This window comes from Chroicocephalus ridibundus, chromosome 3 (assembly GCF_963924245.1).
Source record: "Chroicocephalus ridibundus chromosome 3, bChrRid1.1, whole genome shotgun sequence".
Taxonomy (NCBI): Eukaryota; Metazoa; Chordata; class Aves; order Charadriiformes; family Laridae; genus Chroicocephalus; species Chroicocephalus ridibundus.
Genome location: NC_086286.1, coordinates 34651804 through 34674519, shown reverse-complemented (window position 1 = coordinate 34674519; position 22716 = coordinate 34651804). Strand labels below are relative to the sequence as shown.

At 42.2% G+C, this 22716-nt stretch overlaps 1 protein-coding gene across 5 annotated transcripts in view; it reads left to right on the top strand.

Moving 5' to 3' along the window:
* The window catches only part of DAAM2 (dishevelled associated activator of morphogenesis 2), a 217118-nt gene that overhangs the window by 29911 nt on the left and 164491 nt on the right, over positions 1–22716 (top strand). The gene's annotated exons all lie outside the window — the stretch shown is intronic.

Genomic DNA, 22716 nt, shown 5'->3' with positions numbered 1-22716 from the left:
TTTGCAGGCCGGTTTTTTTTTTTTTTTATTGTCTTCTAAGCAGAGCAGCTGGGAAAACATGGAGGCAAAATAAAAGTGTAAAAAAAAACTTTGAGGATTTGTCAGTGTTTGTGCTCCTATTTCGAAATCCTCTTTCCACATTGACACTTTGCTGCAGGAGTGGGGAAGGGGAAACCAGCAAGTGCCGGGGGAAAGAAAGGTGGTAAGAGTTGTAATTGGCATTTCTCGTGAAGATGATTAAAGAGGGAGATTTGAAAAAAAGACTTTCAAGAGGCTTGAAGTGACTTGTCATTTACTTTTCCAGAGTAAAAACAAATCTCGTGCTAAGCAGTTTAAAAACGCAATGGGGTGTGTGCAGAAGGAATAAGAATCTTTTTAAAACTGTGTTATCAGTGGAAGTCTGGGTGCCAAAGTATTGCCGAGCAAATGTTGTGTATGTTTGTTTAAATTTAACTAAATACATTGGCAGCTCTGGAAGAGCAGAGGCATTAAATGCCACTTTCTCTGCATCGGACAGAGGGCGCTGTTGCTGCATCTGGCATCCCCCGCCCCGAGACGGGGGGTTGGTGAAAATTCAAGTGAAAAATTGAGTAGAGATAAGATGTTTTAAACAATTAAAACAAAAATTGTACACACATACAGAAAGCTACAGTATATAGCATCCAGTTGGAGCAGTCAATGTTTTTAATTTTTGTTCCCTTAAGTTGTGGGGGTGGTTTTTTGCTTTGTTTGTTTTTTAAGTGATGATCTGAATTATAGAGAAAAATATAAATTCTGTTGAACAGCTCTAGAAATTAGAGCCTGGTTATGATCCTGTTATCTTTTCTGGAATGTGTTGTGGGGTCAGCCCGGGTAACGAAGAGGAGGGAAAATGTGGAATCCCTTGACAGAAACATTACTTCAGTAATGGTGTGGGAGATGAGGAAGAGCTCTCACTCAGTGTCGATTAAGTTGCGGGCTGGAGTTCGACATCTGATATGGGAGGATATACATCCTTTGTATCCAGCACAGATGTGTAGCAGAGGATGGAGATCTATAAGCTGAATCATAAGACCTGTAACCCTAATGACTGAACGGCATATTGTCAAGTGGTTTGAGGAAAGGGGGAGGGACATGTTCAGACAGGCGTACAGCCTTCTTCATAGAAATCCCAATACCACTACTGGTACAAGAGGCTGATAATTGTTCCGTGTTCTACCCATATATAATGAAGAGTTAGAGAATACAGTAATAGACTCTCCTTACCTCTGTGTGTGTTTATGCTTGTTTATGTGTACCCCCATGTGTATAATAATATTCTGCTGCTTTATGGAGTAGGAATTTGGGTTTCCTTGAATCAAAGGCTTTAAAAGGAATGAAGGTATTATTTTAATTATTGCAGTTCTATTGTGGGTAGAGAAGGATCAGAGCTGTCAAGTTCTCGTCTGATGAAACCTCTATTAGAACTTGATGTTTCTGTTGTGACCTGGGGCTTTGGTTGTGCCTTGAACAAGATGTTTCTGTCTGGCTTTATTCCTATTACTTACAAATCACTTGCAGTGGAGTGGAAAGATTTGCATGTTTTGAGTCCTTAATGTGAGACATGCTGGGCAAAGCAGATGATTAAAAAAAATGAATGACCATATGGAACACAGTCATTCAGACTCCCAGATACCTCATCGAAAAGTTTAGACGGCTACTACCTCTGCTGAATCAGTGGAGTATGTGAGCAGGAGTCAACTTTCTTACCTGCAAGAGACAGTAAAAAAGTTATTGTGAGACAGTGCATCCTTGGGATGTTAGTATTTTTTCAGGAAAAAAGAAAGTAGCCATTTCTTTATAGTCCTTAGGATTCATTAGACATCCAGGTACGAATGGCCCTTTGAAATGATTTATTGGATCACAGGAAAGATCTCCCTCTTCAGTTCCTCTCTGAACTAGCAGGCACTGGTCAGATGTCTGACTGCTGCTTCAGTAATTTATTGAGGAATCTTTTTCACTTTCCTTCAAGCAGACTACTTGATGGGATTACTCAGCTGTCCCCCGTGTGTTGTGCAGGACACGCTGGACCTCTGGGCAGTGGAGCAAGTTCATTGAGAATGATAGAGCTATTGGACATCCTGAGACACATTTGACCTAGCAGATGCTTGTCTCGGTAGGAGGCTGATTTATTCACTGAAAGTGTGTTTCCTCCACTGTCACTGATGTTCAGCTAAGCTCTTAGCAGTTGCATCTCCCCATCTATTTAATTTGCCTGCATGACATGTTTAATATGGTAGTTGAAGTGATTTCAGTTCTCCTACTTGCCTAAGTTTCAAGTTAAAACCTTTGCTTCACAAATGGAAGAGACAGTTTGATGTGCCTGATCCTATTTTTACTGTGTTGCTTGGCAATTCACTTTAGTATGTGTTTTATCTTGCTCCTGAGTGTTTTTCGTTGAGGTACTTTGTACCTGAGTGTCCACACTGTTAGACTGCTGATGCTGAGGTCATGCAGTTAACTGCTGCAGAGTCTCCAAAACATTAGCTTAATGTGACACATGCACGTGATACTCAAAATGTGAAGAATCCTCTACCTATATTTATGCCAAATTAAAGAAACAGAGCTTCCTTCAATATCTTCTTTCATTAGAGACCACTGTTTTTACCTGCCAGTAGATACCTTGAAAGTTGGCGGTGCTATAAATTCTGTGCCTGCCATTGGAGTGCTTCTCTACTACTTGCTTACACTGGCAGTAGCTCTGCTGAGTGAGTCTAGCCAAAGCAAGACTCATGGTTACTCAACAAATTACCAACAGTTTGGTTTCTAATATTATGAGTTTTGGTCATTATCTTGCAGAGCCTCAGGTTCTTGTTGTTAATTCATCTTTGAGCATCTTATCATAGTCTACTTCATGAAACCTACTGCAAAATCCTTTCTTTAAGAATGTTTCTGGCGTTATGCAGTGCAGGATGTTACCACAGGTTATGAAGGCTTGTGATGCTCAAACAGCTGAGATGTATTTGGCTTTATTCTCTGTTGTAGGTAAAGCCTCTTTTTGCTTTATATAACGGAAGCAGGATCCCAACTTAAAACCTCAGTTTCATATCAAAGACTCGCTGTGCTGACAGTGTAGTAACCTGCCTTGTTCTTTGATAATGTATTTCATTGACAATTTTTTACACTGAACGGTGATAGATGTGGTTTTATGTCTGATTTATTTGCCTGTCTCTACTTTTGCAATCATTTGGAATGCCACATTTTCCATTACACAAGGGATATGTTTATCAGTATAAGTGGAGACCTCTCAAGACGTTGTCCTGTGCAACATCAAAAAATGTTGACTTGCAGAGAAAGAGAAGGAAAGTAAATAAGATTTAATAGCTCTGAAGGTGGAGATGGACAGGAATTATTGCAGGAATGTGTTCCCCAAGGAATAATTTCAGTGGAGTAGATACCCGTATGCGGCTAGTCCTGACTCTTACAGACAGGCTACATCAGATCTGCCAATGCTCATGCGCGTGAGCATCCTCCAAGGAATTAATTTATTTCCATCTTCACGTATGTACAGCTGTCATCTTGTGTCTGAGACAGCTGATGACTGAGCTGTTCCTTTTTCTTATCTGTAGTTCCAAAGTTCTTTTCTTCTTAATCAGATTCATCAGAATCCTTGGAAAACTTCAATCTCTCTTTAATCTCAATCCATTATTGAGAGTATTATTTCTTAAATGTAAAAAATAATGAACAAGAAGTCTTTAAAAAAACTTTTAGGCTCTCTACCAGTTTAATTATACTTACAAACACATGGTAGTGACCTAATATATCATTAAATAATCACATTTAAGTACTGCACTGACCTTGCCAGCCAGTAAATCAAAGCAATGGCGAAATCGCTTTTGTTCTCTTTGCTACACCCTGAAACCTGTGAAATCATCTTCTGAGCACTTAGCAAAAGTATGTATCGAGTTGATGTGTTTTGGAGCATGAAATGGGGAAAAGAGGTAGGAATTTCTAGATTCCTAGGGACCAAAAAAGGCCCTGCTGAGATTCCCCCCTTCCTTTTTTACAATTGAGCATGTTCAAGAGACCGTGGATCGCAAAGGTTCCATATGAGAAGAAAAGACAAAGTGGCAGCTGGCATTGCTGTTATTTAGTATGGGCTGCAATTCTCAGTGCCTTCATTGGGAAGGGTAAGTTTTATACTCAGGGCTGTTGCTTACCATCTTGTAAAATTATCCTTTTGGGGAAGGGTTGGGGTGGGGTAACTGGTTCACAGTGCAACTGGTGATTTTAAAGTGGAGTATAGAGCAAAAGCAATTCTGAAGTCTTCGTCTGCATCATTTTTAGTTTCCTGCTCTCATGCATTGTCCTATTTGAGAAACTTGACATGGTGAGAAATGTGGATGAGCAGAAGGAGCATCAGATAATGAACTGTCTCTTATGCCCTATGTTGTATAACACAATATCCAGGTGCTGCAGGTAGGCTAAGGGCCTCCTTTGCGACGGCCCTTCCCAGTTCTTTTCACTTGTGCTTCATGTTTGTTTTTTTTTTAACTGGACGTTCTGTCATTTAGTCAATATGATGTGTTAGCCAGATTGTGTGTCTAGCTCTGCAGCATCTTTCTAGATGTATCAAGACCAGTGACTTTACCTACATCTATTAACTGGCATGATCATATATCTGTGTTTATTTTCAAATCCATGGAAAGTACATGGAGAAACACTGTAATTTCATTTCTCCAAGAGAATCTTTTCCAGCAGCTGATGAAACCCAAGCTCATGCCAGATGAAAAGCTCTTGTGTTATCATTTTCAGTTAATTAAAAAAATAAACCCCAAATCCCTTACAGCGGCAGTTTTATAAATACTATGTGTGTGCATGCGCGTGTGTGCGCATGCCTACACTAGTGCTTGACTCTTGTGTTGACAGCTTGTGCCTTTGACAGCAGGATGGGCATTATCATACACTTTCAGGTACAGGACTCAAAGATGCAGGGGATGAATGGATGATTTTGTTTTGTTTTGTTTTTCTTGTGGTTTTTTTTTTTTAAATACATCTTACTGCAGCTAAAACAGACCCAAAATATAGTAAAAACTTCAGTGTTTGCATCAAAATGGTAAATTTTTGTTGTTTTTTTTTTTTTTAAGAAAACATGCTGAAGGTTCAATTTTAGTTTTTGGTAGGCAAACAAAACATTTTTCTGGCAATTTGATACTTCAGTAAAATGAACAGTAACTTGATTAAATGTGCCAAATTTGTGCGTACTAAAAGGCAGGAAGATGGGTTTGCTTGCATAGAAAGGTGCACTGGCAGCTGGGGCTGAACTACATCTTGGCACTCACATCTATCTATTAAGCACAGATCCGAGTAAACTGAAGGATTATTATCTTTCCAAAATCTTGGACAGCTTCAACGGTGAGTTGGATTTCTTTTGTTTTCATTTTAAGAAGGCAAAATTAATTTAGTTTGGGTGAAAACTGTTAAGCTGACAGCCCCGGAAAACCGCAGTCCCTTTGTTCAGCCACAAAGCAAGTGCTGCCTTGGACCATGGCTGGGTCAAATTCCCCAGTGCTGCTCTCTAGCTGTCCCTTTTTGGTCCAGTCAGAGGATCAAAACTGAAGTTCAGCATCTTTCTGTTCAGCTTTATTTTTTTGGCCAGCATTGTCAGATTGCCAACAAGGGGCTGAATGATTTTGGATGGCTTCTTCTGTAATCTGTTTAGGTTAAGCCAACAGAAGTCCCTGTGATCTTTTTGTTTGAAGTGACAAATAATACTGTGGCAAACTCACTCACTTACCAGGACAGTCTTGATCAGTTCATTTCACGTGAGCAGCCATCAAATGGGAATGGTTTTTGTTCATTATCCAGAATGGATTCAGCCTAGTGACCTGGTGGGAGGACATACTGTATTCCATTACCAGCCCTCCGAATCATTCAATCACCCCATGCGGTTTTTCAGTACTCCACTTGCATTACACAAGCCCTGTGTTTTCAGGCTCTGCATTCTTTGCCTGGTTTAGAGGCCCTTTGGAAAATTGCACGTGGGCTTTTGCATTAAGCTCATCTAGAAGTCAAAGACTCTGAACTGCAGACACTTCCTTTCAGACTGGAGGAAGCTGGGACAGAGGGACTATGTATGACAGTGGCACAGGGGTTGTGGTAGTGCCTACAAGGATGTGTAATAACTTTAGCAGGGACTAAGCTTTTTGGCAGGATGTTGTATTTAAAAAAAGAGATACTGGTTTTAAACGTTATGCAGACTTTGTGTTTTCACATTTGTATGTATGTCTTCTTCCCTTTTTCCTAAGATTTAAAGAATAACTGTCTTTTAATCATATTCTTTAGAAAAAAAAATCTTTGATTTCTGTCTATAGAGCACTTTGTCGAAAAAGTATATATTTGTACTGGAAGCTGTTTTTCACTCTTTGTGCTGGTTATTTTTTAATTGCACATTACTCAGGTTATAGAGTGAAACTTGGCCAGGTAGTTCCAACTTCCTGTTTCTTGCTCACTTCGCTAACAGTTCTTTCATCGTCTAATACTGTACAGTGTTTGGGTTGGAAGCCCTTCAGGGATTTATTTATATTGAACAACCCTTTTTTTTTTTTTTTTACTTAAGAAAATACCCGAGAACAAATAATGAGTTCTAGTGATGTTAGATTGTAGTCAATAATGTTGTGCTTTCGCCAACTGTCCAGTATCATGCTTAAGGTGGCTGACTTGTAGGTGAAATTAAAATGGAAAAATGAAAATGTACTCCAGCCAAGTTATTTTTCCCTGTTTCATTTATCTTTTCAGGACACCTTAATTAGCTAGAAAGAAAGCAACTACTGCAGAGCTTTGACTTTGAGCGCAATAGAGAGAGAACGAGAAAGTGTGACTGTCAGTGTTTGGTGACTTATGCTCATGCTTGCTACTTTGACTTCCTTCTTGTCCCAAGGCCCAGACAGTCAAAATAGCTCAGAGTTACATTTTCAGTTTCTCAGCCTGAGAACCAAATGACATTAATAGTCAGGCATCTAATGTGCAAAATTCTTTAGGTAAATATAGTATCTCATACCTCGGCAATATTTGAACTCTCTTGAAAGTTTTGTCTCTCATCTTTACTCAGTGATTAAAAGGAGTCTTTTCATATTTCAGAAAGATTTGCTGATCTGCACAGGGTGCTGTAAGATGCTTTATTAAGAAAAACTTTTTTTTAATGCCCTTGCATGCTTTAACATTATTTCTTTGTGAACCAGAGCAAAGATCAGCAGGACTGGAGTTCCAGTACAGGGTGCTTGCAATATGGCTGGTTTTCCAATCCAACCTTTAAGTTGTGGGTTGTTTGGGTTTTTTTCTTCTAAAAATTTACTTAATTCACAAACCGCTTTGACTCTAAAAATGTGCTAAGCCAACAGGGGACCAGTGCATCATTCTCAGTACTCAGAATTTCTTGTGGGATAGCAGTCGTAGGGAATTGGTGAGTTACCAAATAGGTCTAGTGACTCTGCTTCTGAGGACCACTTTGTATGAAGCACAGCTGAAAAGCCACCAGAACAAACCAGTAGCACCAAAAGAACGTTCTGCATTAAATACTTATGTTCTCTTCTGCTTCCTCAAATGTGAGAGATCAGATCTGGTAAACAGTCTTGGTGTGTGTGGACAGGGTTAGATAGCTACTGCTGTACAACAGTATGTAGTAAACAATGTGTATTGAAGAGCATGTATTTGGATGAATAATGGCATATGGATACATGTAGGTACGAGAGTGATTATTGCTTTGTAGTTGTACAGTTTGAAGGGCCTCGGGTGGATTTGATTCCACACATGGCTGCGTGTGTGGAAGGGATATACATGAAGTTATCATGCTACTTGGTTTATTGAGCCCCTTATCCCAGTGTCTGAAACTGTGATTTGTTATGCTGTGATATGATCCGAAATAGAACCACAACTCACTGTAGCGGGTTCTTTCAATCCCCTGGGAATGTTTGTCTGGCTTAAATGCATGAAACTGAAATGTGTAATGCAGAGCTGCAGCTTATAGATCATCACTGACTCCGTTTGTGGGAATGAATGAATACCTCATGTTTGATGTGCTACGGGAGAGTTCACAGATGACTTCTTATGTTACAGTACTATATTTTTCATGCTTTTTCAGCTTCGTGTGTTTTGCTTTTTCTTCTGTGTGTAGAATAGGGTGGTATTATCTTGGGTTTTTCAATATAGAAATGGAATGTGAAAAGATTTCTCCCTGCTGACTCTTTAATGGTTTCAGAGACTTCTTTTCAGTAAAATTTTACTTAAGTCTGAAAAAGACAGGTGATTGTTTCTATACCCATCCACACATTTCACAGCTATAAAACTTCTTTGCTTAACTCGTATTCTTCCTGAATGATTTGTTGTTTTAATTTTCTCACTTACCTACCCCTTTGTACAGTTCTTTTGACAGCTTTAATCTCTGGACACAGGTCTGCAAAGGTAACTTCTCACAGTCTAGTCTAATGATTGCATGATAGGTGGAAGGGTTCATCTCCGTATTGTTCATCGCAGGTGGTCACAGATATCTAGAACTTTATTACTGATTCTGTCTTCCTTTACAATCCAGATTTTTACCTGGAAATACCAAAGTCCCTAGAGGTGGATAAATTCCACTCAAAAAACCCCCCATAAATTTGCTTAATAAAGAAAGCAGACTCACCCTTATACTAGCTGCCCTGCTAATATTCTGGTTCTATTGCATCTCATCTCTGGATTTTATTTATTTATCCTGTTTTAGCTTAGCAGAGGATGAGGTGTGCAAGGCTGAAAGAGACCTCCTGAGTCACAGAGTACAGCGTTTCTGTAATTGCAGGAAATTATGTTGTAGGATTCCCTTCATAAATTTATCAGTCTCTGTCTCAAAATCAAACAGCTTTTGTGCCTGTTGTTTCCTATTGGGAAGCCATTCAAGAACCTCACTCCTCTGATGTTTAGAAGTCTGCTTCTAATTTCCAAACTAAATTTGTTCGTAGCCAGTTCGTGCCCATTTGGTTTTGTGCCAACACTGGTCTTTAGTAGTTCTTCGCCTTTCTTAAAGTCCTCCTGTGATCTGAGGGGATTCTTGACTTGCTCTCCTTCTGCTTTTCCCCAAGAAGGGAAGATAATTAAAATTGTGCTTCTCTTTGCAATGTTCTTCATCAGTGTAATTATGCCTCAGTTTGATAAATTCTTTAGTCCTGAGAGATTTTTGGTTTTTCCAGTCAGTTCTCAGACAGACAGAAGAAAGAAAAGGTGGCTATTCACATTTTACTAGATAGGCAGAGAATATGTCTAACTTTCTGATAACTCTGGGGTCAGGAAGGTGAGATGGGGAGAAGGAGAAGGTGAAAGGAGAAAGTGGCCTGCATGTTTTTTGCATCTGTAAAAAGCTTTCACTGGGGACTTTGTGAAGAATGGCTTGGGTCTGAGGATCTGGTGCCTGGGATAGGCAAAGGCGTTGATCCAGTCCAGCTCTCCCATCCCTCTGTAAAACCTGCTTGAAATGAGCCAGCTGATAAAACTTTTGGAGGGAATGCAGCTCACAAATGAGTTTTTGAGGGCAACTTTCCAGCTGTTTCCTCAGAAGGAATGAGGCAAGCGGCTCCCAGAGCCCCAGACGAATGCCTGGGATCTTTCTTCTTTGGAGTGTGTGGAGAGTCCCTGAGAAGAGCTGAGAGTCCGGGGGTTGACGGAGAGATGAAGCCAAAGGCCTGTAGTGGGAACCTCCTGCTGTCAGGATCCCACGCTAAGCTGCAGTTGAGGGCGGGCATGGAGGGGAGAGAGAGAGCTAAGTAAGGTCTGCTGTGACCTTCGTATGTTCCCATGCTGCTTCCCTCTCTGGGCAGTGCTCAATGGCATCATTTACAAGATTCCTCAAGCACCCTTAAACTCGGTAGAAAAAAGTGTGTGTCCATTCAGCGTGCTACTGTACTTTATACTATACTTATCAGCATCCTGCTGATCTTAAAATGATATGGTTGAGGTTGGAAGTCTCTTATAAGACAGCTTTTTATTTAACAGAGTGTATCAAAACTGGGACTTTTTGCAGGGAAGTACCAGACTCAATCAAACTGTCTGAGGTTTAGGTGGAATTTTGAGGCAGGAGGACAAATGGTGAGAGGGCCAAAACAAAAGAGCTGGTTCCTGGATTAGAGCAGATGATGTACGAATAGTGGGACTTCTGTTTCGATCCATCAGCTTAAGGTGAATATGGTGGTTCTGAGCTCTCCTGAAGTTGGTGTCTATTTTTCTGTGTATGTTGAGTTATTTTTGATTAACAAAGAAATTAAACCACTTTATTTTCTTTTTTTTAATATTTTTCCCCTGTGATGCAAAGGCAGGGGAAAAAAAAAAAACATTTCTCACACAGCTCTAAGTGTGAGCTGCACTCACTGGGAAAGAGTCAGCTGCACTCTGGGAAAAAGATATTGCAATATATTTTTAAAATTCAGCAGGACTGTATCTAGTATAGCTATACCCAAGCAGTTTTTCCTCTCTACCCTTTTTTATTGTCTCCAGTGCTTCTGTGGTTAAGAGGTATGCACACGGAGATATGGCGGCTTGCTGCCTCATGCATTGCTTGTATTTCCTCTCTGCTGGGAGTTTACCAAGTGAGATAGCTCTGGAATCCTCCTGGAATGAAGGTGCCTGGGACTGGTGCAAAATAATATTTCAGACTTGTTTGCTGATCAGTAATTTAAGGTAACTGTCATTTCTCTCCTTCAACAGACCTGTTCAAACAGTCTTAATCATTCATTGCATGAGATGCTGATGCTCTGATGACCATAAGTAAATATGTTTTAAATTGCCTTTGTCGGACTATATGCAAAGAAGCAGAACCAGTCTCTTTCTTTTCTCTTCCATCCTAATGATGTCCAGCAGGAAGAGTCTAAGTTTACAGGTAAAGTATGTCTCTAGTCAGTGCCAGCATAGACTGAGTAGAGCTAGCTGGAGGTGCACTGCACCTAGTAGATTTTTCATAGCCCAGCCTATTCTTCTGTTTTAGGACGAGTCCTTGTAGTCACTCATTGGTTCTTTCTTCATTTATAAAATATGAATGGTAATGATCAGCCCTACTTATGTAAGAAAATAGGCTGGTTGGAAGTCTTTCCATTTTTGGACTCGGATTATATCCTTATCCTCTGACTGCATTTTGTGGTGGTCTCCCAAGATGCAGGAGAAGTGACATTAATTGTACTATACCTATACTTCTGTTCTGTCATTGGAAATATGTGACAGAATCATGAGAGGATGCCTGACTGGGCTCCCTGTGTTACCCAGGCACTCCTCCTCCCGTGGAGGTAATGCAAGTTCCATGCAGCCCCCATGCTTCAGTCCAGACGGCACAGTGAGGACTCTCTGAGCTCTGTGTGCAGATGCTAAAGGAGTTCTCAGGACACTAACAAAGAGGAGAGTCCCTGTGCTGTTGGTGCTTGGTTGGTACTCACAAGGACTTAGGAGGCTGAAGTTCAGCCACCCACCCAAATGCAGGACTCTTCCTGGGGACTCTAATCAAACATCAATAAACAATCCCTCACTGTTCTCTCTTTTTGGCTCCTCACTTATTGCACAGAAACTGAAAGAGCGGCTCATGACAAGCAAAGGTTGCTCTCTGAGTCCTGCTTGTAATTCTTGTTAGGGTTCCTTGGTCAGGATTAGTTGTACTTTCTCCCTCCAGAATCCTAGGGAGAGGGTTCATACAGGACAGTAGAGCCAGAAATAAATGTGCTTTTAAAAGGCAATATAATGTCCATAGAAGGAAACAAATGGCTGGATTCAGCTTGCAGGAATGCCAAAATTCTTTGCTATTACCTTCTACCCCAACACCCACCCCTCCCTGGCAAATGTGATACTGAATACATTTAATAGGTTCAAATTTTGAGGGCCTGATGCTGAGAATTCCTCCTGTGTTTTCTTTAATGTCTTAGTAAATATATACGTTTGTGATACACTGAGCAAGCAAACTGTGCATGGTGCTGTAAGGCTCACTTGCAAATGCAGTTCAGTTGTTTGTCCGCAGCTCACAGTTGCCATTCATTTGGAAGGCCAAGGCAAATGACCAAAATTATCCTTTTCCAATGGGGTAAAACTTCCAGGAAGAACAGACATACCTGAACATTCCTAGGCATACGGCAGCACTGGTGCTAGGGAAAGGGGAGTCTCTTTTCAAAAGTAATGCAATAGGTGGTTTAAGCAATGGTATAAGGAAGAAGGGTAGTCTGGTTTGAGCAGAAAACAAATACTTTTTAATTAAAGAGGTCCCCATATAATGAACATTTTTTGTTGTGGTTTTTGGAGTTGTTTTTTTGTTCATTTTGGGGGGTTTTGTTTTGACCATCTAGCTCTTGATACATAGCCTTGACGTAGCCTGAGCAAGAACCGGGTGGTTTGTTTTAAAAGGACAGCATCTCTATTCACCAAATCAAATTGTAAAGTTTTAAATTGAAAGGCCTAGTTAAATAGTCAAAAGAGAGTATTATGAAAGTTTCATTGTTAAAGAGGCTTTCAGTCACAATGATGTTTTTAGTAGCACTGTTTTTTAGACTGGGTTGTTTGTTGTTGGGTTTTTTTTTTGGCGCTCTCAGATTTAGTTTCCAGGTGATTTTTGTCCCTCTGTTCAATGTGTATCTTTCCATTCTGAATAAGGACCTTTTGCTAAAATGTTTTTTCTGTGCCCCTCTTGTTATCTTTCCCCATTGTGTTTTTGAGATATATTCATGGGACCTTTGTGCACAGCTGACTGCTTGGTCCAAAGGCATTTAGTGTTTGTAATGTAAAAGGCAGGACTGTCCTTGACTTATTGACAGCAGTCAGTGCCAAGTCTGGAGTCAGAATGTCCGCAGCTGTTATCAGGTGTGGAGGCAGGAAAAAATTTCTTGGTGGATCTTATGCAGGACTTTATTTAATGTGTGCTTTATAAAGATTATTCCTCTTAAACACAATTGAATTTCACAGTTAGATGGGAAATGGACTGGATCTATTCATGGTGGCTAAGGAAAAAATTGGCAGTCAAACAAAGCTGGCAAAAGTCTGGTTCTACTGATACACTTCAGAGCTTTGCCACTGACTTTGTTCTGACTATTTGCTATGCAAGATTGAAGTTTACCTGTCTCAAGATTATCTTCTTGATCAACGTTGTGAGTTTGACATTCAGACCTTGCTTTTGCTTGAACATATTTCTACAAGGAACCCTGAGCTTGCAGGATGTGCTTAATACATAAGACAAAGATCCAGAGTATACATACGCAGCACTGTTAGGTTATGAAACGCTTTAGCCTGGGCACTATTCTGATTTTTCTTGTGAAGTAGGAATATTGGTAATTCTGGAAACGAACATGTTGCCATTTCAACATTGTGCAGATGGGTACAATTTCCTTAATTAAGTTCTCTCATAATCAGCATGTAGTTCTGCCTCTGATCTTTTTTTACTCATTACCAAGTCTTAATTTGTAGAGAGTTTCCTTTTTAAGTGGTTTTAAATGGAGTTCAGCTTTCCTGAGGCAGGCTGCAGTGCCACTTTCCGGGCAATGTTTACTGGGTCTTTTCTTTATCAACATGAACTATGCCCTGCCCAACCTGTCTGAACACAGTCCGGTTCTGGGTGTGTTCTGTAACCACAGAAGTGAAAATTGATGGTACTTTTACCCTTTCTTACAAATGAGTACATATCTCTTAGCAGCATCTCTGGGCCCAACCTGAAAAAAATAAATCTGTCTTATCCCAGTTCCTTTGCACAGCCCCACAGCAGCTCTTCTTCTTTCCCTCTTGTTTCAACTTCAAACATAATTATAATTTAATTATGAACACGTTCTCTTATGCAGACAGAGATCATGATGAGTAACAGATAGTACTCCGGTCTTACCTTTCCAATGCAACTTGCAGAAGAAACTATGCATTACTGCACTCTCCAGTCATTCTTCAAGAGAATAGCAGAGGGACTTGGGAATCCTGACTTGCTGACTGTATTCTGGGCTTTGGGGTAGGGAAAGAGGGAATATAGTTTACCAGTTAGAGCAGAGGGTGGGTTACTCGGATTTCTGGTTCATTAAGTATATCCTCTCTGCTTGTCTGTGTGGTATGGAAGAGCAGAGTGTGATTCTGAAGACTGACTTGTTGCCTGACTTTGGTGAATCACCTAACTATTCTGGGTGGGATCCAAACCTCATCAGAGTCAGTGCCAGCACCCTTATTTTGGCTTCTCTAAAAGTCTATTCTTTCTCAGTCAGTGAGATTGATTTCTATGTAATCACCTTTTGGGGGCTAGATTTTTATCAGTTGGTCATCTTGGCCCTGCATGTCACAGATGCATGTGATATTTTCTAAAATTTGACAGTCTGCTAACATTTGTTTCTCTGCCTTTTCTTTCTGGCCCTGCAAGAGTGGGTGGGCTTAAACTGGTGGACCCAATCCATCAAATTAGGCAGAGTTCCTAGGATGAAAGAAATATAACGCAGCAATAGAAATGGTGAATGAGTTTGAAAGCTCCGTTCCTAATTAAAAGGGATGAAATCCATCTCTTACATTCTTTTATGTGATGGCAAGATTGTGTGTTTAGGTTAGGAGATTAAAATTGTTCCACGGAAAGCTTTAGTCATCCTCACTTTTATCTTGAATGGATGCACATATGCACATATACACACAAGCTCTCCCTCCTTACAGTTCTTGTACAATTACCTAACCTCTTCAAATCATGCTATACAGGAATGTGTTTCTCCTACCTTTCCCTGCCTGCCTTACCTAGAACTTAAGCAGATGAGTTGTCCAAAATGAAATTTTTAGGGTACTTAAAATATACTCCTTGTTTTTTGATATCTTTAAAAAAAAACAAAACAAACAAGAAAAGCTTCCATAAACCCCAGTGTCTCAGTGTTACTTTTTCCTCCTTCGCTTTTTATTTTTCATCTGTCAGGTTGATGGAATTGATGCACAGAGTATGTAGAAGTGACCTAGGCAGACCTTTCACTTCTCCATTGGCTTCATATATTCCTGTTCCCACGGATTTAAGTTTCATTTAAAGTGTCCTCACCTTCTCTGTTCCTTCCAAAAATCTTGAACTAGATTTTTCCCTTGTCATGTCACAGACATCATCTTGCCTCTATGGCATTTTTGTCCTCTGCTGAAGTTTCACAGGTGTCAGATTCCCTTCCAGGTAGTGGAAGAAGGGTCTCTGAGAGCTCTACCTCTGAGCAGTACCACAGCCTTCTCAGATAACTCTGCTTGTCTGAATTTTACAGCCTTAAAATACGTATTCATCTTATGCATGTTTTTCCCTGGGCTGTTATCTCTTGAGTTCCATATTCATCTGGTCCTGACTAACTGACTCACTACCTTACGGTTTGTCTTTTGTCTTTGGTGTCTTCTCTACTTTCAGCTGTCTGTTCTGTTACAGGGGTTGTCTTTCATCTGAACTTGAAAATCTACTGGTATTTACTTTTCCATATTTAACCTTCTGATTGGGCCCTCTTGAAATATTTGTCCTCCCAGAATTTTGGGCTCTAGTTAGTCTACCATTATCATCTTTCTTCGTTTTCTTCCCCATTTGATGTTTTTCCCAGCTTATGCTTATCTGTTTGTGCATTCCAGCTTACTATCTCACCCTTCCATGTAGAGGAATAGTATTGATTTTCCAGAAGTTCATTATTCCACAGGAAGAAAATACTCCTTCACACATCACCTTTTGAGACAGTCTTCTCTTAATGTCATTTCTTAGTTCTAAGGCAGTCTGTGATACAATAGTTGAGAAATATCACAGCTTTGATGTCCCACCACGAATGAATTTGAATAAAAAAGAGCTTCTGAGGGCATCACTTGAGTGGATGATTGAGCTTGATGATTTAAACAGGCACTTGCTCTAGTGAACAGTGCTATAACATAAACAGTAATCTTACCCTTGGCCATTAACTTTTCATCCTGAAGTACTTTACAAGCAACCAGTTAAGTTGGTGACACAGCACTTCTCTGTGAAGTTATATTACTGCCACTGTACAGAAGCAATACAAATTGGTTCTGTGCCATGACAGGTACAGTACTGAATACCTTACGGTCTCCTTTTCTTCCATCTCTAATCATTAGTATGCATGTTACCTGATGATCTAATGAAGTTATGGAAAGCAACAGTCAGTTACCAGTGTAGTATTTTTGCACCACTGTTTAGGAAAGGAAATGCATGATGCCCAGAGGCAGACCTAAGCTTAGTTTAGTCTGGGGAGCTTAGAAATCGGTGGCAGTAAAGCTGCAGTGTCTTGAACTTGGGAACATGTTTGCCACCTGGGTAAGTAACCCGATTCTAAGCAGGCTTAGCTTCTACAGAAGGCTCTGCTATGATCCCTCAGTGCTGTTTTACTGAAGTTAAAGTTAGAAGGCCATGGCTTTATGTGCCACAATCAGACCTTTCATTAAAGCTAGAAATAACCATAATTTGTCATATAGACAAGTAGGTTTAAAAATACCTTACTCTCTTTTTTAGGGGACATATTTCATATATCTGTCTTCATATTTCCTTGCTTTTACACTGCATGAAGAGTCTCTTGTTCTTCCTGTTCCTCTGTGTACCCTTCAGAGACATGAAGGGCTATGGTCAACTGTGGCATAACTCCTCTGCATTAGCCTAGTTATCATTCACCAACACTAACCCCTTCATCTAATGACTCAAGCTGTCTCAGCTTCTTTGTTGACATAGCAGGAAATTTTTAGGGTACATAAAATACACTCCTTGGGTTTTGAGATCTTTAAAAAAAAAAAATCCAGAAAAGCTTCCATAAACCCCAGTGTCTCCGTGTTACTTTTTCCTCCTTCACTTTTTTATTTTTGTTTGTCACGTTGATGGAATTGGTGCACAGAGTATGTAGAAGTGACCTAGGCAGGAGGGTTAGAACTAAGTCACTAGAGGTTGGCAGAACAAAGGAGCGTTCTGCGTAAACTCCGTGGTCTAAACTGAAAGACTGGCAATTGGAAAGCAAAAGATGACATAACCAATCTGCTTGTTTGGTTCCAGCTGTACAATTAAAAATCATAGTAATACAGATACTATTGTCCTGCAAATAGAGAATCCAAAATCAATAGCGGTAAAGCTGAAAGAGCACAGACATGAGCACAGACATAAATGCCCAACCAGTCCTATGGTCACTGTGAAGTAACGCTGGTGTTACTACTGGACAAACGTCACACTGAAATCCTAACAATGGTAACAAAAAAAATCAACTGCATATCTTTTTGGTAATCTTGGTCCATATAGGTGGTTCTTCAGGAAGTAGAATCTAGGATGTGCTCAGTTGCATGTTAAACCTCAGTTGGTTTAACTAAATCCTCAGTTGAGCTGTCTTAGACTGATAGAATCATAGAATCTTCATGGTTGGAAAGGACCTTTAAGATCATCAAGTCCAACCAAACAACCTACAATCTCTGCCACTCGAGCATGCCCTGAAGTGCCAAATCTAGACGTTTCTTAAATACCTCTAGGGATGGTGACTCAGCCACCTCCCTGGGCAGGCTGTTCCGGTGCCTGACCACTCTTTCAGTAAAGTAATTCTTCCTAATATCTAATCTAAACCTCCCCTGCTGCAACTTCAGACCATTTCCTCTGGTCCTGTCATTATTTACTTGAGAGAAGAGGCCAACACCCACCTCTCTACAGCCTGCTTTCAGGTAGTTGTAGAGGGCAATGAGGTCTCCCCTCAGCCTCATCTTCTCCAAACTAAACATGCCCAGCTCCCTCAGCCTCTCCTCATATGACCTGGTCTCCAGACCCCTCACCAGCCTGGTAGCTCTCCTCTGGACACGCTCCAGCACTTCAGTGTCCCTCTTGTACAGAGGGGCCAAGAACTGAACACAGCACTGGAGGTGAGGCCTCACCAGTGCCGAGTACAGAGGCACGATCACTTCCCTGCTCCTGCTGGCCACGCTATTCCTGATACAAGCCAGAATGCTGTTGGCCTTCTTGGCCACGTGGGCACACTGCTGGCTCATGTTAAGCTGGCCGTCCACCAGCACCCCCAGGTCCTTTTCTGCTGCGCAGCTTTCTAGCCGCTTGTCCCCAAGCCTGTAGTGTTGCTTGGGGTTGTTGTGACCGAAATGCAGGACCCGGCCCTTGGCCTTATTAAACCTCATACAGTTGGCCTTGGCCCATCGATCCAGCCTGTCCAGGTCCCTCTGTAGAGCCTTCCTGCCCTCAAGCAGATCAACACTCGCACCTAGTTTGGTGTCGTCTGCAAACTTACTGAGGGTGCACTCAATCCCCTCATCCAGATCATTGATAAAGGTATTAAACAAAACCGTCCCCAAAACTGAGCCCTGAGGGACACCACTGGTGACTGGCCGCCAAGAGGATTTCACCCCATTAATCACAACTCTCTGGGCACGGCCATCCAGCCAGTTTTTAACCCAGTGAAGAGTACACTTGTCTATGCCATGATTCGACAGCTTCTCCAGGGGAGTGCTGTGGGGGACAGTGTCAAAGGCCTTACCAAAGTCCAGATAGAGAATGTTCACAGCCTTCCCTGCATCCAGAAGGCAGGTCACATGGTCATAGAAAGAGATCAGGTTGGTTAAGCAGGACCTCCCTTTCCTAAACCCATGCTGGCTGGCCCTCATTCCTTGGCTGCCCTGCACTTGCCGTGAGAGCTCACTCAAGATGATCCTCTCCATGATCTTTCCTGGTACTGAGGTCAGGCTGACAGGCCTGTAGTTCCCCGGATCCTCCTTCCAACCCTTCTTGTAGATGGGCGTCACGTTAGCCACCCTCCAGTCATCTGGTACCTGCCCTGTTGACCAGGATTGTTGATAAACGGTGGAGAGAGGCTTGGTGAGCTCTCCCGCCAGCTCCCTGAGTACTCTTGGGTGAATCCCATCTGGCCCCATAGACTTATGTGTGTCTAGGCGCAGAAGCAGATCATTGACTACTTCCTCCTGGATTATGGGTGGGTTGTTCCGCTCTCCATCCTTATCTTCCAGCTCAGGAGGCTGAGCACCCTGGGGATAGCTGGTCTGACTATTGAAGACGGAGGCAAAGAAGGCATTAAGTATCTCAGCCTTCTCTTCGTCATTGGTTGCAACTTTCCCCCCTGCATCCAGTAAGGGATGGAGATTCTCCCTGGCTTTCTTTTTGTTGATGTATTTATAAAAGCTTTTTTTGTTGTCCTTAATGTTAGTGGCCAATTTGAGCTCCAGCTGGGCTTTTGCCTTCCTAATTTTCTCTCTGTACAACCTAACGAGATCTCTGCACTCCTCCTGAGTTGCCTGTCCCTTCTTCCAAAGTTGGTAAACCCTCCTTTTATTCTTAAGTCCCATCAGACGTTCTTTATTCATCCAGACTGGCCATTTTCCCCGCCCTTTAGACTTGCGACACTTGGGGATAGCCTGCTCCTGGGCCTTTAAGATTTCCTTCTTGAAGAGCATCCAGCCTTCCTGGCCCCCTTTGCCCTTCAGGACTGTCTCCCAAGGAACTCTCTCAACCAGTGTCCTGAACAAGCCAAAGTCCACCCTCCGTAAGTTCAAGGTGGAGGTTTTGCTAACCCCCCTCCTTACATCGCTATGAATTGAAAACTTGACCATTTCATGATCGCTAAACCCAAGACGACCTGTGACCACCACATCTCCCACTAGTCCTTCTCTGTTTGTCAACAGTAGGTCTAGCAAGGCACCTCCCCTGGTAGGGTCCCCCACCAGTTGTGTCAGGAAGTTATCTTCCATGCACTCGAGGAACCTCCTAGCCTGACTGCTCTCTGCTGTGTTATATTTCCAGCAGATACCCGGCAGGCTGAAGTCCCCAACCAGAACAAGGGCTGGCGATTGCAAGACTTCAGCCAGCCGCTTATAGAATATTTCATCTGTCTCCTCATCCTGGCCGGGTGGTCTGTAGCATACTCCCAGCACAACATCTCCCTTATTTCCCTTCCCCTTCAACCTTACCCATCAACACTCGACTTTATCATCACTGGAATCTAGCTCTATACAATCAAAACACTCCCTAATGTACAGAGCCACACCCCCATCTCTTCTTCCTTGCCTGTCCCTTTTGAAGAGCTTATAGCCATTCATCGCAGCATTCCAGTCGTGACAGTCATCCCACCACGTTTCCATGATGGCAAATACATCATAGCTGTCCTGCTGCACAGTGGCTTCCAGCTCATCCCGTTTGTTGCCCATGCTATGTGCATTCGTGTAGATGCACTTGAGCTGGGCTATCAATTTTGTCCCCATCCTTGGCCCTTTATCCCTAGGCTCATTACTAGTGTGCCTGGTTTTATCGCTTTCCCCCTTTTATACTAGTTTAAAGCCCTGTCCATGAGCCTTGCTAACTCTTGGCCTAGTACCCTTTTCCCCTTTTGGGATAGGGTTTTCCCATTCTTAGCAAGCAGGCCTGGTGTCCTGCAGATCAAACTATGATCACTGAACCCAAAACCCTGCTCGTAGCACCAGTTTCGGAGCCAGGTGTTGATCCGTCCGATTTTCTTGTTCATCCATTCGGCAGTCCCCAAAACTGGAAGGGCAGAGGAGAACACAATTTGTTCTCCCAAACCCTTGACAAGCCATCTCAAGGCCCTGAAATCTTTCTTCATTGCCCTCAGACTTCTACTCTCCAGCTCCTCACTGTCTGTCTGTAAGATCAAAAGAGGGTAATAATCTGAGGGCCGTATCAGGCCAGGAAGCTTCCTGGCTATATCCTTAACATGGGCCCCAGGGAGGCAGCAGACCTTTCTGTGGGAAGGGTCCGGCCTGCGTATGGCACCCTCAGTTCCCCTCAGAATGGACCCCCCTATGACTATTGCCCTCCTCCTGCCCTCCCTGCTCTTCACAGAAGCAGTCTTAGCGCGTGGAGCTGGCTGTTTTGGTGACTCCCTGGATGGGGCTTTATCAGTATCCTTAGTTCCCTCATCATCTATCTCCAGAGGCCCATATCTGTTCTGTACAGGCACCTGGGGGGGCATGGGGGGTCTGGAGGGGGGTCTCCTGCTGCCACGAGCAGGTACCTGCTTCCATTCCCCCCCCATCCTCTCCTAGCTCCCCTCCTCCTGCCTGGTGACAAGAGGGCAGGGGATCCTCTACCTCTCATGGAGCCTCCTCCTGCTGCTTTTTCCCCAAGGATGGCAGGGTGTGGCTCCACCAATCAATCTCCCTTTCACACTCCCGAATGCTCCTCAGTCTTTCCACTTCATCCTTAAGCTCAGCCACGAGGCTGAGCAGATCATTTACCTGGTTGCAGCGCACACAGGTACTGTGTCTTTGCTGTCCTCCTGCCAGAGTGACAGACGTTCCATGTCTCTTCGTCATGTCCAACCCCCCAGCTTCTCTTTCTCTTCTTCCTCCTTCCCTCTCTCCCCTATGATAGCAAAGATCATGAACAGCATATAACTGAACTGAGTGAAAGTGAAACAGTTTAAGCAGTGCGCAATCTCTCTTACCTAAATAATGAAGGGTACTTTTAGAACTGGCTGGTCTGCAAACATCCCCTTGATCCTGAAACCTCTTGTCTTTATACAGGACTTTAAATTCTTGGATGTTTTGTTATGTTGTTTGTCCATGATTCTTGCAGTACTCACCAGTAACAGTGAAAATTTTGACCGTCACCTTTACATTGTGCCTCTAAACACAAAGATCTTAAGAAAAGACTGCAACTTCACACTTTTCACAGTAAGAACACCCTAATTATGTTTATTTTTATATGGCTTTCATATCTTCTCCACTGAAGCTGTTCCAAAGCTGCCATCCTCTGTAGAAGTGGCATGGAAGTGATGACATGCCAGGGAGGCAGGCATTAAAAATAGCATGACCCAGGGATCATTCCCCTTCTCCTGTGGCATCTGAGCTTGAAAAATTGTCTGGATTCCTTGCAGTCCACAGGCTTCGGAATAAAAGGGAGTTGTCCTCTTTAACAGAGGTTTGCTCAGAGGACAGAGCAAATGGAAATGATGCTTGTGTGATTGAGACCAATGCATCAAGTTGAAGAATCTGATAAAACTGTTCTTGTATTTAGAGTTGCTCTCAATCCCTTGATAGTGTGTTCTTTTCCTCTCTGTGCATGTGACTAAAGGTATTTAGGAAAGAATATCTGTCGTCAGTTTGCACTTTTATCTGAACATTTTGGTGGCACTTTAACCCTGATAATGAAACAGGATTTTCCAATAGCAGACCTGTAAGACTGGCATAGATATTATTTGATGCATTTTGTTTCTCAGTATTCAAAGCAACACATAGTGTTTCTTTTTGCTTTCAATCTAAGCCCCAAAAACACACCAAAAAAACAACCCACCGAAACTGCATGGCTGGAAACAGTGTTGATTGATGAATAACTATCATCCTTTAGCTGGTTTGACAATGAGGAGTCGTAGCTTCAGAGAAACCTTTCTTCCCAGCTTCCTCAGGCGTGCCAGGCTAATGTTAGGGTTGCCAGCCCAGGGCTTAAGACGTATCAATATTTGTCAGTGGTAGGGTTCCGTAACATTTAATTTCTGCTGGGAGTTTCTTGCCTGTTCAGGCTTGATAGAGATGACAAAGTCATTGTCTCTTCCTGCTGCAGAACATTTGTTAGCTGGAATAATTTCTTGTCACTACAAAGCAAAAACAGTTTTTTAGTTCTCTGCCTGGAATTCTGGTGGCGCCTGCTGAATGCTGCTTTAATGCCTGAGGCTCCTGTCGTTCTGTTGGTGGGTTAGAAGTTGGAGGCACAGGATATGGATGCTAGGGCACAGCTTTGGGAAACTGGAGAAGATAGGTTCTGTGGTTTTAGGGTCGTTGAAAATCTTAGATTGGTAGCAGCATTGA